The sequence below is a fragment of the Pleurodeles waltl genome, chromosome 5 (genome assembly GCF_031143425.1).
Source record: "Pleurodeles waltl isolate 20211129_DDA chromosome 5, aPleWal1.hap1.20221129, whole genome shotgun sequence".
NCBI classification, from domain to species: Eukaryota; Metazoa; Chordata; class Amphibia; order Caudata; family Salamandridae; genus Pleurodeles; species Pleurodeles waltl.
In genome coordinates this window covers 722,204,670-722,218,178 of record NC_090444.1, presented here as the reverse complement: position 1 = coordinate 722,218,178, position 13,509 = coordinate 722,204,670, and positions in this window count along the sequence as shown.

Here is a 13,509-nt window from a genome sequence, read left to right as displayed (position 1 = left end):
TCCGCGCTAATAGGTTCGTCCAGGATCCGCACCTCCACCGTGGGCAATCGTGGGAGGGGGACCTCGTCCAACAGTCGATTGGCTGAGCCCAGGTCAACCAGTGCCGACGCTTGATATAGTGTTCGGTAGTACGTGGCAAAGGTATTCGCTATTTCTGTGTGTTTCACGACAAGGTTGGAGGGTGAATTTACGGAGTTAGAAGGCACCAGTGGGACGGAGGGCGAGGAGAGCTCCACGACGGGGACAGGAGCAGACACCAGAGACAGCGACTTCTCTGATGGGAGCTCCCTTGCGGTGCCGGCCCAACAGAGAGCATTTCAGGCTCTGGCCTCAAAACTGATGGCAGCCATTGTCCCTGTGTCCAGCCTCCTCCTCCAACTTCCTCTACCCAGACCCAATCCCCTGTACCTCAGCCTATCCCAAGCACACCATCAGACCAGCATGCACACTCATCAACACACAAGAGTGGACATGGCAAACATAAGCACCACATATCCCACAGGCACTCACACAAGCACCATCCCCATGCAGACACACCAACATTCACTGCCTCCACTGTGTCCCCCTGCTCCACATCCTCCTCCTCCCTCCCTGTCTCGTCTCCACTCACACCTGCATGCACTACATCTTCATCCACTTCCTCCATAACCAGCACGCCCATCACCACACACTGCTCACTTGCAATCACCACCCCCACTACCATTCACACATCCTCTGTGTCCTCTCCCAGTGTGTCTGTGAGCCCTCCTCCCAAAGTACACAAATGCAAGCACACACCCACCCAACAGCCATCCATCTCACAACAGCCCATGCACCTTCACCCAAATTCAGCAGATGTAAGCCTCCTACAACCACTACCTCTTCCTCCACTCCCAAACCCTCTCCATCTTCCTGTCCCAGTGTGTCGAAGAAACTCTTCCTGGCTAACATTGACCTCTTCCCTACACCTCCCCCCGTCCTTTCCGTAGGGCCAGGATGTCCAGGTCCCAGCCCAGCACCTCAGCCACCAAATCCTCCAGCACTATGGCCTCAGCAACTCCTGTCACATCGCGGAGCGGCACCCATCAGGGCTGCCAGTGTGCCACCTAGCGAGGCCAAGAATCAGCCCATTCCGCCGCCTGCCAAGGTGAGGAAAGTGCCCACATGCCGTAGGGAGAAGCCGCACCAACCACCCAGCAAGGGCTCCTCCAAGCCAAAAGGGGACAGTGCCAAGAGACCAGCAGTGACATCAAAGCTGGGGAAGGGACACAAGGCGAAGGGCAAGTCAGGACAGGGCATGGAGCCTGCAGCTGAGGGACCAGAGTCACCCCTTCTGGCAACCAGAACAGCAACGTGTACGGCGGTGGACACCGCCACCTGCACATCTGCTGCCTCAGCAACAGTCCCCCGGGATCATCCCCAGTGGGCAGCCGTCCGAGGCTGCAGGAGCCGTCCACAGGTGCTGACACATTCACCACCGCCAGCATCTCCGCCACAGACAATGCCACAACCACCGCAACCAGCCCGCAACGTTCTCTGACAGTGCTACCACAGCTGCCATGGCTACCATCCCCAGTAGCCAGCCGTCCAAGGCTGCAGGAGACATTCTGGACCCTCACAGCGTACATGAGACACGACACCCAGCACTGTTTGCACCTGCAGGTGGCAGGCGAAGTCGTAGCAGGGTGGAGTGTATTTCTGCCTCCATGGAATATCATGCTACCTGATCCCAGGCAATCTCGTGGCACACACACCCAGGTGAGGGAATGGGACCTGCCACACTGCATGTGAAGCACAATGCCCCCTCCATAACCAGGGGAGAAAAGCATCCACTACCCCAGTCCTTGGCAGGATGAAGCACTCTGGGCACAATGCCCGCTCCAGAACCAGTGGAGAAACGCATCCACTCACCCTATCCTTGGGAGGATGAAGCACTCTGGGCACAATGCCCCCTCCAGAACCAGTGGAGAAAAGCATCCACTTGCTGGAGAGACTAGAGAGACTGTGGCTTTACACTCCCCAGGATATAGCAGTGGGCAAACCACCCACTGGAGAGACTTGAGAGACTGTGGCTTTGCACTCCCCAGGATATAGCAGTGGGCAAACCACCCACTGGAGTGACTTGAGAGACTGTGGCTTTGAACGCTCCAGGATAAAGCAGTGGGCAAATCACCCACTGGAGAGACATGAGAGACTGTGGCTTTGCACTCCCCAGGACCAAACTGTGGGCATAGAGCCCCCTCGTGGAGCAGTGGCGTCGTCCGTTCATCCGGCTGAGGTGCCCTCCCTCCCTCCCCCTGAGGTGCCTGTTTATTTTCGATCTGATGCCCCAGCAGTGTTCTTTCTGTTTCAGTCAGGTATCATGTGTGGGCTTAGCCCATGCATTTTGGGACCACTGGACCACTGGTCCATGGACAATGATTTTATTACTATCCGGACTTGTGTAGTTGGTGTACATATTTGTATATACTGATGGTTTTAATTTTGGCCTATCTGATTTTTCGATGATTACACTTGTTACAATCATTTCCATTGGTCCTTGCGTTATTCCAGGGGGTGACGGGGTGTAAATGTAATGTTGATGCATGTATTTGTGTGTATGGTGTTGTGGGTGAGGTTGGGGGTGGGGGTGTTGCGTGTTGCGTGTGTGTGTCACTCTCTTTTCCCTCCTCCCCTCCCCTGTGTGCTAGGTGCAGTACTCACCGTGGTCGTCGCCGGCGTCTTTGCTGCTCCTGTTAGAAGAGGAGGTAAACCAACATGGGCAGGACCTGTAACTCGGGCTCCATGGCGTCCTGGTTCCTCGTTGGGTGTTGATAGGTGAGTGGTTTCCGTTCCACAGACTGTTCCCGCCTTGCTTTTGATGGCGTTGGTACCGCCCCGGAAAAGCTTGCGGATTGGTGCCTTGTAATACGGTGGGCGGTACATTGTGTTCTGCCTGTCTGTTGGCGGTTTCCGCCACGGTGTTTCTACCGCCATGGCGGTCGGAGTGTTAAAGTGGCTGTCTATGTTGGTGGTTTCCGCCATGGTTGTGATTCCATTTGTTTTACCCCCGCCTGTTTGCGGTCTTACCGCCTCTTTAACACCGACCGCCAGGGTTGTAATGAGGGCCATAGTGCTTACCTGTGCAGAGTTGTAGAAACACAAACCAGTCCCTTTGTGAACGTTTGTCTCATGTGGCCAAGTACATACCATGTACTGCTTTCACCCTGCACCTACCTCTTCAAGAAGAAGCCAGCATTTGAACATAGTCATCCATAAGAGCTAATCAAGCTTCTTCTGCAAACAGGTTTTCTCTGGACTGATGTCTTCTCGGGAAGGCCAGTTCATTACTACAGTCCAATTATATGGCCAATCATCTACTACATATAGTATTCACTGCATACAGAGTTGTTCTGAAAGATTGAGAGTGTGTCCTAGTGAACCTTGATTATGGTGCCAAGGCCCAGGTGCCACCAGGTTACTCTCAGTACTGAGCTCTTCATGTAGAAACCACTGCGTTACTCCCACACAATCCCACTTAGTTAGGCAAGCTCATACTATGCAACTACACATAACTTTACCCTTGCAGTGAGTTGTTTACCGAGTCCTATTTCTGCCACATTTCAGCCACATTAGAAGTCATTTTGATATATAGCTGTATACCTATAGAGAGTTTTGCACATTGATGGAAGTCCTTCTCTACACCAAGTCTCAGTATGTGGTCTTGATCATAATACACCCAGGGCTACCCCTGCACAGAGCTCTTTAACGGAGAGGCCAGTCCCTCAACATATCTGTCTACTGATATGTGGCCAAACTATTACTATTCACAGTGCTCATCCTGGCAGAACTGATGACGGACACACTGATTGCTTGGTACAGGTATGCTTCATTGTGTGGCCAAGTCCCTATTACATACACCTTACACGCTGCACCTGTCACTTTACTGAGAGACCAGTCCCCCACCACAATCATCCCCCATTAGATGTGGAAGCTACTACAATGTACAGCTTTTAATTTGCACCAAGGTCTTCATAACAATAGCTGTCTCTTAGCACACCAAATCAAGATCTATTCATATTTTGAACTCTCTTTGCTGTTATATACAACAAAATAATAATATTTTATATATAGTTAACACTTTATAATGCATAGTATTTACAAAGATATGAACACTTTAAAAAAAACGGTTGTATGTGAATTCATAAAAAAACGATTTCATGGAATACCTTACTGAGATACCATTTCTTCTAAACTGTTTAATGGAATTTTTCAGAATGAATGGTATTTACGTTTTCATACAAAACCAATACATAGAATGTCAAAATTTACTTTGAATGCTTATTTTTTAAGTGTAAATGTAGTGGCTGCATGTCTTTGAGAACCAGTTTTGTTAGAGATATTTATTTCAGTGCTTTACTTAATGGGATATTTTCATATTTATATCTTTTACATTGTCAAATAACTGCTTCCAATGCTTTTAATTCGCTGAACCCTCACAATCCCTAAACACCATCAATCCTTGCCCCCTAGAACCTTTCACCACACCTAAACTACACTCATCCCTTACGCCTAAAAGTCCTTTCTACCCCCAAAATCCACCATCCATGAACCACAAAATCATTTACCACCCTTGGCTCCACCCATTCCTGAACCCTAAAAAACACTTTCTATGCCTAAATCCAACCCATACCCCTTAAAACACCTCAGCACATCATAACTCCATCCATCCCTGAACTCTAAATACCCCTCACTACCTTTAAACCCCAGCCATCTATGACCTATTAGAATTCCTCCTCACTCTAAACTACTTATCCCTGAACTTTAAAAACCCTTCTCTATATCTAAACTCCATCCATTCCTGAATCTTTAAAATCCCTCACCACCCCAAATACCACCCCATTCTGAACCCTAAATACTTTTCACCACCCCAGTCGATATCCATTATTGAACCTTACTACGCCTCACCAGCCCTAAAAGCCCTACCATCAGGTGAACCCTAAAACTCCTCAACACCTAAACGCCACTCATCCATGAAACCTAAAAAACCCTCACCATGCCTACACTCTACCCAGCTCTGAACCCTAAAAAGTCCTTTCTATGACTGAATTCCCATTATTCCTGAACTCTAAAAAACCCTTGTCACCCTAAATACTACGGATCCCTGATCCCAGAAACCCCAATGTAGTCCTAAACTCCACCCAAGTTTAATAGAATGTTGGATTTTTCTATCAAATTATGTTTCCTTTAAAATGTTTTATTTATTTTTGTATTTCCTAAACATGTGTTTTCCATGATTGGTTTCCTCCAATGGGGTTTCTCAGTTTTCGTTTTCCATTAATTCACACACATCATTAAAATACATTTATTTTCTATTGTGTCATCCTTGTTATGTAGGTGTTCAATTTATTGGAAAATGCCTACTAAACAGCAGAAGAATGAACATACATACTGTTACCAAGAGATCGAAAGTGTATCCCAAAAAGGTTGAGAAACAATTTAAAAGAAAAAAAGAATATTGCTAAGAGTACTCAAAGATGATTGTCCAGTACAGTTTCCTGATTCAGAATACCGATCAACTAGACCTTACTCTGGATATCCATAATTTAAACAAAATATTCCTTATATTTTTCACTGTCTCTTTGAAAGTGAACTCTTTGCTTTGTCAGATGGTGCTGCACATATTGTGAAAACAGGAGCACAATTTCAAAATATGGGTGTGTGAGACCTCGTTGAGAAGGTTCATGGTAAAGACAAGAATCAGGAATTAAATCTTGTGAATCTCATGGCATGCAAATGTGAAACAAATGATTACTATTTCTGTTGGCATGGTGCGCTCAAATGCATGTTACCCAACTTAAGTGCACCTATCTGTTTCACTGTCTTAGCTGTGAAGTGTGTGCTTGGGATGATGTGGATGACTTCCTCAGAGAAGAAAACTCTAACATTGTTGCCATCAACTTCAAAACCCTGGAAAAATGATGTAGTATGGATTCATCAAATGTTTGCAGGTACTTTACCCAAGCATTTCAAGCTATACTTAACTTCATCTGCAACAAAAGAAATCCTGTTCTGGGTGAGGTTGTCGACAACTTTTGGAAGATAGAGTACCAAGCCAAAGGTGCTCTACATATTTTTTTAAACTATTTTATTCATATTTTCTTGCCATTACATGTATACACAGAATGGAAAAACCTCTTTATAACTCCCTTGCCCCCAACAAACCAGGGATGGCACCAGTGAACCAAGTCATAATGAGCTAACGTTCAGTCCCACAGAGTCCTTCACGCCTCTTGGGTTCCTCCTCCTGCCTTGGGGAGATGTAAACTACTTCCAGATGCTATTGCAACCCATAGAGGTCTTTTTCATGTTGTGGAAGCTAGATCTAATGAACCTGCGATAGGTCGCCTACTCCATATCTTGGTAAATTTGCCCGGGCATGCTCTGTCCTTATTGATCTGCTGCTCAGCCCTCATATACCAGTCCATGCTGGTCTCCCACAGGGTCACTCTTGGCACACTGGCTGCCCCCCATAGTTAAGCAATGTCTCACCTTGCGACCATCTAGACAAAATTACAAAAAACAGGTACGTATCTATCCAATATTTGCTCCCCCAAATTCCTACCAGAACTACCCAGGGGATGAGCTCTAGTGGCTGTTCAAGGGCTTGTGATATCTTGTTTTGGACCCTCCTCTATTAACAGATGCAACTTATGGCAGTTCCACAGTGTGTGTCTCAAACTACCCTATTGTGTGCACACCCTCAAGCATTGATCCATTGCGGCCTTGCCCACTGCAAATAGTTGCGCCCTCGTGTAGTATGCTCTGTGCAGGATTGCAGGTTGAATGAGTCTGAGCCCGACCCTGATTGCGACCTCGCTTGGGTATCTACAGATTTCACCCCATTTGTTGTATTTGATGACTCCCAGATCTCTCTCTACATGGCTCATAGTGCCTTCAGTGGGGCGAACAGTTAACCAGCAGTGTTCTGTATATTAGTGGAATAGCATGGTGGTGTACTGGGGCCGCAGTGCTCTATATTCTAGGGTGCGTTCATCAGGTACATTTTCAGGTGTCTCAAAACATTTCAACATGATGTGTTTGACTTGTAGCTAGGCTCAAACTGTGCCTAAAGGTCTGTGAATGAAAATATACCTGACTCTGTCCATATGTCCCCCACTTTCGAAATCCCCAACAAGTCGCACTATCATTCTCCACTGTGTGTATCGGGGCCAGGGCAACTGCATCCCCCAGGGTGTTTCTAGTGTACTTTTGCCTTTCCCAGTCATTCGTATTAGTGGCTTCTCTCTTTGTCCTAATCACCATTGCAGTTGGGGGCAGTAGTGAGTTCAGTTTTCCTCGCCTGTACAGCTGTGGTACCTATGGGTCCAAAGCCAGTTGGTCGTCATCAGTGTGAGCTTGCATTGCTTCACAAATGACCAGTTGTTTATTACTAACAATTGGGTGCCCAGTAGTAGAGTCATACAGATGGTAGCGCAGTGCCTCCTTCGAGGCTCGTCCATGTGAGTGTTGACAATGCTATCCATGTGGGTGCCTCCATTCCACAGGAGGTGGTGGTGTTGGCCAGGTTGAAAAAGCACTCAGGGACTGGGAAGAGTAAGTTTCAGAGTGCATATTGGAATTTTGGGAGATCTATCCTTTTGTACAGGGAAGCACAGCCCAAAAGGGATATGGGTAGGTTGCACCAGAGGCCCACACTCCACTTGTACTCCTCTAGAATTCATCCCAGGTTATTCTCAAAGAAGAGCGATTGGTACCTGGTATCCAGGTACCTCCATTCCGACCTTGACGGCCATCCCGCCAGTGGCAAGAGACATGATTTCTCCCAATTAATGTGCGATGCAGGGAACCGGCTGAAGACAGCAAAGATGTTGAGGATCCTGACCACTGAGTCCTCCGGCTTCTCTAGATACAGTAGGACATCATCTGCATACAGCAAGACAACATCCTCCCAGTGGGGTGCTAGCACAATCCCTTGAGAAGAGTGTCTCTTCTAATCCAGTTACCTAGGGGTTGCATTGTTATCGCGAAGAAGAGTGGGAGCAGAGGGCATCCCTGTCTTGTCCTCCTCCCTAATTCAAGCCCCTCTGAGACTGCACTATTAAACTGTGTGGTGAGTCTGGTGTAGAGAAGCCACAGCTATCCAGAGAAAAGAAGACGAAGCCCATTCTCTCAAGTAATGCTAGCATATGGTGCCATTCTAGGAGTCAAATGCTGTTGCTGCATCCAGCGCCAGGAGAGTCGCTGGTTCTCACTCTTGCTACTTGTGAGCCAGGCACCCGAATAGGTGTTGCAGTTTGTGCCTGGTGGATCTATAGAGCATGAGCCCAGATTGATTTGGTGCTACAATTGTATGGGTAACATGCATCAGCCTGGACGCTTGTTCCATTGCAAGCACTTTTGCCTAAATATGAAGGAGAGAAATTGGCCTGACAGCAGAGCAGCACTCAAGGGGTTTCGCTTGCTTGTGGAGCAAAAAAATATTTGCCTGCAGAGGTCACATCATTCCCCTGCAGCTGAAGCCTCATACAACATATCCCAAATTGATTTGACCACTAGGCCTCATACACACTTGAACAATACTGAGTGGGCCTGTGGTAAATAATCTAATTTACCTTATCTTGTTTCATAATTTTCTAGTAATAGGTAATGAGGAAGGAGACAGAGTCCGGGACGTGGAGTATAATCAAGGTTTATTTCAATAACTCGAGTTAAGGGAGAGCTCCTTCACCAAGCGGGTTAGGGAGTGGTCTGCCCAACATTGCGCAGCTTGCAGCTTTTATACATTTCTTGCACGATACAAGCGAATGGCAATAAGTCTGTAATTTTCCATCAAGCAAACTTTAGAAAAACACTTCTATGTGGGTCAGTGGAAATATGTAAAGATAGCATGCAGACGGAGAAATGTCAAAGCGGTGGTGTAGAATAGTGTGCAAGGGAAAGAATAACAGGTGTGCCTATGTTCCAACCACAGGTTGTTCCGTTGAAGCGACCTTTCTTTTTTCCTCTCTAAGACGGCAGAATCGGCTTAACCACAGCTATGTGGGCGGCTCACCTCCTGCCCAAAGCGTACAACATGCAAGGCAGTTTATCTCCAGCTGCATTCTCCGGAGTCAACAATAAGGTTTTTCAAGACATTCTCAAAATGGATGCTTACTTTCAAAATGGATGCCCAGATGTCAAGACACAGTGATTGCATGAGGGTGCGATATTTTACTTTTCTACATTCCCTCCTTGCACCAGAGTGCAATCACGGTCTTCTACCGGCAATTGAAGTAGATCCTGGCACTTTCTTCCTCCTGAGTATGTCTTCTAGGAGTGCACAGGGTAATACATAATCCACAGAGCGGTGGACCACATTGTATGCAAAGACAACACCCCATAAGCACTGCTAATATTATCCCGACTATGGACAGTAACTTCCAGCCCCAGGAGGATACCAACCCCCAAAACCATCCTGACCATGTCCAGGTGCCTGGTTCCTGGTGTAATCCTGATGCTATTTTGTGTAATTTAGAAATAGCTTTATAGACTGAGGGGGCGTTATCGGGAATGAAAATGCAACAGCTCGACCCGATAACTTTACAGGCCCCACCCTTCTCCGCTAGTATAACGTCAAGAACGAGACGATTTTGGAGCGCTACCATTCTGATAGCGGATTGTTCCTGAGTCAAGTTCCCCAAAGCGGCTATAGTCTGATTCACAACTGCTTCTATTGTTCGAGTGAGTCTACGTATAAGCTTACTGTTCTGTACTGGTCCGATGAAGAAGAAAAACCCTCTATTAAAATCAGTATATTGTTCCACAGCAGTTTAAGTTTGATCTATTCCGGATGTATCTATATACCTCTTGTACCTCCCTGTACTGATTCAGTGATCCTTGTGGTACGTTGAGGAGGCAAGGAAAACAGGTGGCAATAAGAAGGATATATAACATCTTCCCCCCCATCCGTAGGGAAGACGGACATAGGCAGACTGGCCGCAAATGAAATAGGTATGTCTGGTGGTCTGAAATGAGGACCGACCCTTATCCGTAAAGACCACAGTGGAATTGCATTCACTGGATCCTACAGAGATAGGGCCATTCTTCTGGATGCACAGGTGTCCTTTTACTTTGAAAACAGATATGCTTGTTGGCCCTCCCTCTCCTTGAGACCTGGACTTTTTCAACTTAAAGGTCAAGTCATCCTGTCGGTATTCTTCGCTTTCGAATACCGTTCCATTAGCCTGTGGTAACCCCTCCTCATCAGGATAACAGACCTTTTGAAGAACAGTGTTTAGATTACCCCAGGGCCAGTCCCTTTGATTTACTAAGTTCTCAGACCTGTTGTAAGCTGTCATCAGGGCAAACCAGGCCTCGCATGAGCCGTTATATGAGAATGGGAATGGTGTTAATGGCATTCCCCCTTCAGCTTGGTGAGGGGGAATTCGTCCACATATCCAACAATTAGTGGTATTAACCACTTGATGTGAGTAGTGTAATAACTTCACAAAGGTGTTGTTCTGCATGGCTATTCTATGTGCCAACTCATGAGGTGGGAGATCGTGATGTGTGTGTTCTCGAGTGTCATTAAGGGGTGTCTGAACTCGTTTGTTTGGAGGGAAAACCACATACAGTATCCAACTCACACATGCTATTGCTATCAACAAAAACATTAATATCAATACAAAAATATTTTTCCCAGTACATATTCTCCTCTTATATTTGTCCCTTAATCTCTTTGGTTCCATCCTTGTTCCTGTCACAAGCCTTGCCATTAGGCGTATCTCCCTTGAGCCCCTGCCATTTCACCAACAAGAGGAGCTTGTTTGGACTTAAATGACCTGGGCTCGGGAAGAAGACCTAAGTCTTGACTTGTATAACTGTTGGGGACTTTCCTCTGTGGGTAATGTCAATTGTTCGGAATGTGTTGGAATCAGGTGAGGCAGGTGAGGTGCCCCTTCTTTGGAAAAGTGTTTCTTACAGTGGCTGGCGTGTAACCAGCCCTTCCGTCCTTCGACTTTCACAGCTGTTCGGGTAACCAGTAGAACAAGCTTGGGTTCCTTCCACCTGGGCTCAAGAGGCGTCGCGCGATCAAAATTCCGGATGAGGACCCAGTCTCCCGGTCTGATCTGGTGTTCTTTGGGTTCGGTATTATCAGGAAATGCAGCTGCAACCTGTGAACGATAAGATTGAAGTGCAGACATCAAAGAAGCCAGATAATCCGTCAACACAGGTAGTTCAATATCTGTTATAGCCTTAGCTCGCGGTGTCCCCCATATGTTAGGTGGTCTACCAAAGACCACTTCATAGGGAGCTAGTCCAGTCCTGGAATGGGGAACCATTCTCATGTAGAACAATGCTACAGGTAAAGCAGTTATCCAATCAACTTTCTTATCGGCACAAATGTTTGCCAATTTGTTTTTTTGCGTTTGGTTGTGTCGCTCGACTAAACCAGCTGCTTGTGGGTGGCGTACGCAGTGGAATTTCCACTGGTATCCCAGCAGGAGCGAAATTTTCTTCATTAATTCAGATGAGAATGGTTGGCCATTGTCAGAGTATATGACTCGAGGTAGACCAAACCTAGGAAAGTATTCCTTAATCAATTGTTTGGCAGTAGTGTTGGCAGTATAGTCAGGTACGGGGTAGGCTTCTGTCCACCTTGTTAATGTACATACTACTACAAGGACATACTTGTATCCCCTACATCTTTCCATTTGTATATAGTCCATTTGTATGACCTCAAAAGGATGTTCTGGAGGATGAAATCCTCCTGAGCCTACTGTTGCACCCTTCCCGATGTTGTACTGGCAACATATCATGCATGTTTGGACCTTGTTCTTGGCTGCGGCTCTAAGGTGTTTATTGTCCCATATAGATTTTGTTGCATCTAGCATAGCCTTTTCTCCTAAATGGGCTGGCCCATGTATTGTTTCTATAATGATCTGTACCATGGCGTCCGGTAGATACCAGACTGCTTTGTGTGGCACCATCCATCCCTGGTCTGTCAAGATCCATCCCTCCTTTTTCCATTTTTCTTTTTCTTCTTTTGTAGCATGACTCTGTATGTCTAGTATATCAATAGCGGTATCTCTGACAGTTTGTGTATGTCCTATAAATGCAAGGTCATGGGGTGACCCTTTTTCTACGTCTTTCTGTGTCATTTCCTGAGCTGTTTGGTCTGCTAAGGCATTTCCTATAGCGATGTCGTCTGTTCCCTTTGAATGTGCTTTGCATTTAATTACAGCTATTTGTTCGGGCAAGTGTATGTCGTCCAATAACTGTGTTATGAGGTCTGCATGTTGTATTTTTGATCCATGGGATGTCATGAAGCCTCTTTCTCTCCATAACGTTCCGAAATTGTGTACTACCCCGAAGGCATACTGTGAGTCGGTGTAAATGTTTATCTTTTTTCTCTTCCCTATGTGACAAGCTCTACTCAAGGCTATTAATTCTGGAGCCTGCGCTGAGAGAATTGGTATTTGTCGACATTCTAGCACCTGTGTTTTTGTGGTGACTGCATAGGCCGCTTTCAGTTCCCCTTTTTCATTTCTTTTACATGAGCCGTCCACATATATATTTTGTTCCGCATCTTTTAAAGGAATATCTCCTAGATCTGATCTTGGTTTCGTCACTTGTTCAATCACTTCTATACAATCATGTACTCCGTCTGTCTCTTCAGAGAGCGGTAAGAGTGTCGCTGGATTAAGGGTGATACATCTAAGTATTTGAATGTGGGGTTGGAACAGTGTCAGTTCATACCCTGTCAATCTAGCTATGGTCAAATGTTGAGTCTGTGTTCTATTGAGTAGTTAGTTCCACTGCATGAGGAACCCTTACTACTAGTGGGTGTCCTAGTACTATGGTGTCACTTTGTCTGATGGCTTGGGCTGTCGCTGCTACAGCTTTCAGGTATGCAGGAAGGGCTTGCGCTACTGGATCCAGAGTGGATGAGAAATATCCGCACGGCCTTTGTTTGCCTGCTTGTTCCTGTGTAAGGACTGACAAAGCAGTCCCATTTTTCTCAGTAACAAATAATGTAAAATCTTTGTGGTAATCGGGGGTAGCTAATACGGGAGCCTGACACATTGCTTGTTTCAGCGTTTGGAATGCTTGTGTATGTTCCTCTGTCCAGGGGAGTTGGGGTGTTGCACTTGCTTCCAATGTTGTGAGGTGTACAAGTGGTTTGGATATTAAAGCAAACTGAGGGATCCATTGTCTGCAGTAGGATGTTAATCCTATGAATTCACGTACTTGTTTCTGTGTTTTTGGTTGGGGTATATTTAGTACCAACTGTATTCTTTCTTGTGTTAGTTGTCTACCCTCCTTCAACAGCAAGTGCCCTAAGTAGGCCACTTGCTGTTGACAAAACTGTAACTTGTTTGGTGACACCTTATGACCATTTTCAGCAAGAAACGTTAATACAATTAACGAGGCTTGTATGCATGACTGTTCAGAGCGAGCCGTGATGAGTAGATCATCAACGTATTGCAGGAGTGCAGTATTTTGAGGCATTTGTATGGTGTCTAATTGTCTTTTTAATGCCTGACT